General features: G+C 33.6%; 1 long non-coding RNA gene across 1 annotated transcript; it reads right to left on the minus strand.

The window, feature by feature from the left end:
- Positions 1–210: 210 nt before the first annotated feature.
- Positions 211–5,285, minus strand: LOC132722445 (uncharacterized). Its single transcript, XR_009624610.1, has 2 exons — positions 5,127–5,285; positions 211–1,934 (listed from the first exon to the last, which is right to left on the minus strand). It is a non-coding gene; the product is annotated as an uncharacterized LOC132722445 (long non-coding RNA).
- Positions 5,286–5,809: the final 524 nt, after the last annotated feature.

The raw sequence follows: 5,809 nt of genomic DNA on the forward strand, positions 1-5,809 counted from the left end.
TCAGAAAATAGATATTCTCCAGAAAAGTCAAGCATTTCTTAAATAATGTTTTAATAATGTTTCAAGAGCATGTTAGATGTTTAACAAGTGAAAATAGCACTGAACCTGCAGTAATGTGTATTAAAGGTAACAAATTGTAAACAAGAAATGTCGAACGACATATATGCCCCCTTTGCTAGCCCTTTACTCATATTATTGGTAATTTTGTTATATAGAAACTTTCCATAAATGGGTACATGGAAATGTTCAATTATGGAAAAAAATAATGAAGACTTTGTGATAAATAGTTTGCAAGATAATGAGACATTTAAGGCCCCTGTGACCTTGACCTTTGAACTAGTGACACAAAACCAATTGGGGTCATCTAATTGTTATGACCAATCAATATTAGAAATATGAAGACTTTGTGATAAATGGCTTTCAAGATAATGAGCGGAAACAATACTTACATTCAAGAACCCTATGACCTTGACCTAGTGACCCCAAAATCAATAGGGGTCACTAACTAGTTATGACCAATCAGTATGTGAAATATGAAGAATTTGTGATAAATAGATTTTAAGATAATAAGCGGAAACCATTCTGACATTTAACGCCTCTGTGACCTTGACCTTTGACCTAGTGACCCCAAAAGTAATACCTGTTGGTTATTACCAATCACTATGTGACTTTGTGATAAATAGTAATCAAGAAAATAAGCAGAAATCATACTACCATTCAAGGCCCCTGTGACCTAGACCTTTGACCTAATGACCCTAAAATCAATAGGGGTCATTTACTAGTTATGACCAATCAATAATGAAATATGAAGGCTTGGTGATGAATACTTTTCAAGATAAACAACGGAAACCATTCTGACAATAATGGCTCCTGTGACCTTGACCTTTGACCAAGTGACTCCAAAATAAATAGGGGTCATCTACTAGCTATGGCCAATCACTAAGTAAAATATGACAAATTTGTGATAAATGCTTTTCAAGATAATCAGCGGAAACCATTTTGACATTTATGGCTCCTGTGACCTTGACCTTTGACCAAGTGACCCAAAATCAATAGGGATCATCAACTAGTTATTGCCAATCACTATGTGAAATATGAAGACTCTGTGATAAACAGTTGTCAAGATATTCAGCGGAAAGTATGTGGTCTAACGACGGACAGACCAACAGACAGACTGACATTAGCAAAACAATATGCCCCCTCTTTTCGAAGGGGGCATTACACTTTAAGTAGTATTTTGACTATCATACTACTTTTGATTCACTTTAATTATACCAATTGCCTAAACAAAAAAAATCAGCATCACTATCTTTAAATTATGTATATGGCAAAAGGGTTTATTTTTTGAAACTGTTTTCGAAAATTAAATAAAACTAACATAATTTCTGAAGTATAATGGGCCTTTAATAAAAAATTACTTAACAATTCTTGTTATATAATATTATTCTAAAATTGCATAAACAAATTTATACATGTACTGTATATCTAATTCATAAATTAAATTATTAAATAAGACCTTTTTTACATAAAAGATTTTTTCAAAGGAATACTGAAATATTTAACAGTGGTCTTGGTGTAATTGTTATCAAGATTCAAATTCTAATTGTACAAAACAGATACAAGATAACTGTGTGATGCAAAAGTTTCTATTTTGTTTCCTTCCATTAAGCCAGGAACCAGAAATATATTCAATGTATAGGCAAGTAATGATGATTTAGGGATTTTTCTGCAGCTGTTAATCACATATTTATTTGACATATGTCCCCCGAACAGCCAGGTATCAGGTGTGAAATCATAAGATTGAACTATTTAAGAACTTTAACTTCTTTGTCGTTCAGAACAACCCGCTGATAATCATCCGGAGATTGATGGATAAAAAGCCAAACAGATGTGATTGTCCTCATTGTACCTGTAGATTTATTATAGCTGATTTTCTGAAATAAGGGAAAGCAAGAAGTCACAATTATATTATCATGTAGCAGGAATTTCCTATTCTAACACTATTACAGTATATTTATATGTGTTTTGAATATACAGATTTTTTTCTTGTCAATTTTCAAGCTAACCAATCTAAATTACTTAAATTGACTTGTCAATCATTCAATTTGGACAGAACCATTCATCATACATGTATTATGAAAAACATTGAAATATTAATGTACATGCAGGCTGATGGGTATAGAATATGTTTCCGCCAGGAGGCTTAAAGTAAATCAGCCGGTCCAGAGTGTTTCAAATGAATGAAAAATGAGCCGTGTCACGACAAAACCAATGTAATGCGTTTGCGACACACAGCCTGCACATCCATGCAGACTGATAAGTATCCATGCATTTCGCTGTTAGTTTTTATGCCCCCACAAAGTGGGAGCATATAGCATTGCACTTGTCTGTCCGTCCGTCCGTCCGTCAGTCAGTCAGCCAGTCAGTCAGTCAGTCCGTACGTCCCGCAATCTTGTGAACGCAACTCCTTTTAAGTATCCATTTCGCTGTTAGTTTTTCCACTTGTAATAGAGTTGGTAAGCGAACAGCATGGATCCTGATCAGACTGCGCGTATGAACTGGCTGGTCTGGATCCAAGCAGGTCGCAAACCCACTATGTTGGTTTTGTCATGACGCGGCTCAAATGTTATTGTAATATAAGTAAGATCTGCAAACACATCCGATATAATTTTGTGATTTGCGACTGATTGTATTCTTTGACATAAAAGAAATGAATGTATTGTTGATACTTTTCTGTCAATCAATTACCGATACAGGATTGAAATAAAATCGATACTTTTGCCTCATCAATGAGAGGTTTAAAAATGATAAAATTAGCAAAGAATATAAACATTAAAATGGGCATGTCTAAAACTATACCGGCGGTAACCGTCGCTACTTGATGAACTTTATTTATTTTGTTAATTTATGATGGTTTTTATGAGGGCTTTTATTTAAACAAATTTGGTTGACACTCACAAGAAGATATTTCATGCTTAGTATCTAAACTTTAGCTCTTAAGTTTTTTAAAAGATTTTACTATAAGTATATAAGAAAAATCAATGACCCCTGGGGCGGGCCAATTTTTACCCAAGGGCCCTTATTTGAACAAACTTGGTAGACACCCATTAAATGATGTTTCGTGCAAAATATCTTTGCTCTAGCTCTTTGGGGTTGATAAAAGAAGTTTTTAAAGTTTTTACTATATACATAAAGGAAAAAACAATGATCCCCTGGGCCGAGGCCAATTGTTATTTAAACAAACTTGGTAGACACCCATTAGAAGATGTGTTGTGCTTTATATCTAAGCTCTAGCTATTTGGGTTTTTCAAAAAGAAGATTTTTTTACGTTTTAACTATATACAAATAAGGAAAATCAATGGCCCCCTAGGGCGGGGTCAATTTTTTCCTCAGGGTTTTTATTTGAACAAACTTGGTAGACACCCTCTAGAAGATGTTTCATGCTTTAATATCTAAAATCTAGCTATTTGGGTTTTAAAAGAAGATTTTTAAGTTTTTACTATATACAAATAAGGAAAATCCATGACCCCCAGGGCGGGGCAATTTTGACCGCAGGGCATTTATTTTAACCGGACGGACGACGAATAGATGGACGCCAGACGAAAAGCGATCACAAAAGCCTACCAAATCACTTTGTGACAGGTGAGCTAAAATGTTAAAGCCATACAATATATATATATACAATTGAAGTTTATACCTTATTAATAAGAAAGAAAGAACTGATGGTAAAGAAACTAATACTGCACAATGACTTTAATTTGAAATTTGTATACCGATGTAGATGAACCCAACTTTGGGATGATTAGGACCTAGGACAACTCTTGATAAAATTTGTACAGTCCATTAGGTAGTCCCTGAGATCAACAGAAAACTGAGCATGAATGCAGTATGCATTATTTGATATACAGTACAAATCATAATTTGATACATTGGCAGACAGTCATCATAGGGAAATCATGTACCATGTAAAAGGGCACCAAGGTGAACTATGGATACATTTTACTCGACATATCAATTTGTCATTGATATTTAATTATTTAGTATAAATACGATATCGATATTATCGTCGATATGCTTTTTAACAAAGGCTTCCTTATCCCTTCTGGAATTGTGGGAATTATGCATTTTATCTTTGCATATTTTCACTGACATTATCTTCAAGATTCTATTGTAAAAGATATGTTTGTAAAGCATCTATGTCTCCTACTGGCAGCCAATAAGTCATGTTGTCAGGTCATTTTTACATTGACTTTTTACCTTAAAGACCCCATATGAAATCATCTACTAGCCCAGACAAATGCACCTGGGATAATTTATAGCCAAGGGCCTATTAGTTGTCAAATTATTCAGGTTGGAGTCTGTTTTTAAATACAATATAAACATGATCTTGACCTTTGATCCCTTGACTCCAAAATCAAAAGGAATCATCTACTGGCCAAAACCAAAGCAGTTGTGAACATTAAGAGCCAGTGACCCATTGGATGTCAAGTTATTGATCGTAAACGATTTTGACATTCAATGTGAGCTTGAATTCTGACCTAAAAACAATTGGGGTCATCTGCAGGTCATAACTTATCTCCATACCAAGTTATTGACTGGAAACGGATTTGACTATGACCAACTGACAGAAGAACCAACCAATTGATAAGTGTGATGCAATAAATCACTTGTAGCAATGTACCTCACTTCTTCTAAGTGAGCATAACTATGTTAAAGGCACATTATGCCTCAGAAAGGAAAAAAAAATCTTTAGATAGCGAAAACATGTTTTTGTTACTGCTAACTAACAGTTTAAAAACTTGTTAGATTCTTTTTACCTGAAGAAAGTAGTGTTGAATGTGAAATAACATGTTCAAAAAGTAGCAATTAAATGTAAACAAAGTAGTATTTTGACTTCCATACAAAATACTATATCAGTTTAATTGTTCTCAATGCCAAAAATTACAGAAGCAAAAGGTGATTTAGGTTATTGGCTAATGGGTAACTTGTTGAAAATTTTAACGGAACACCAGAAATAGACAGCTATTGAGAATTAAAAATAAAAGCATATCGGGGCATAATGGGCCTTTAATTTACATAAACAGTTTATTAGACTGTCCATTAAAAAGATATTTGAAAAGTCTTACCAAGACAAGAGGATGTTTTCCAAATACATCTCTACAAATTGATCTATCATCACACAATGCTCCATATAAAATGTCACGGGGGATTCTGCACACCAAAAAATCGGAAATTTTAATCCAAGGCCACTGAAACAAGAAATAACACATATTGTATAAATTAAAAAAATTTGACGAAATTGTACAAATCTTATCTAGTTCAATATTTTACTTACAAGTACGTGTGTGGTATACTGATTCCCATGAAACATAAATAATATTACAGGAGGCAGAATTCTTTAATAACTGCCGTTAAGAAATGTGACGTCATAGTTTAAAACTCTTGCCTACTTGAACAAATGTTTTACGTTTTCTGGTGAATAGGTATCAAAATACCCTTTTGTAAATATGAGTCGGACATATTTGAAACAATGAAAAAAATTCTCCCTTTTACATCGCAAACACATATAATTAAACAAGAGGCACTCAGAAGAGCTGTAATGTCCATGTTTGAAGACATTCCATTAAGAAACAAGAGTTGTCGTTAGGACAGCATGCTCGATTATTCTCAGTGCTTGATTGTAAAAGAGCCTTGATAATTTATGCAAAATAATATTTTTATTTTAAAGGTTAAAACGGGCCAAACATTTTTCAAATCCATGTTATGGAGAGTGACCTATTATGCTCTCAAACATGTGTATAAAATTTCA

This window comes from Ruditapes philippinarum, unplaced genomic scaffold, assembly GCF_026571515.1.
Source record: "Ruditapes philippinarum isolate M1 unplaced genomic scaffold, ASM2657151v2 ctg2222_1_1_1_1, whole genome shotgun sequence".
NCBI lineage: Eukaryota > Metazoa > Mollusca > Bivalvia > Venerida > Veneridae > Ruditapes > Ruditapes philippinarum.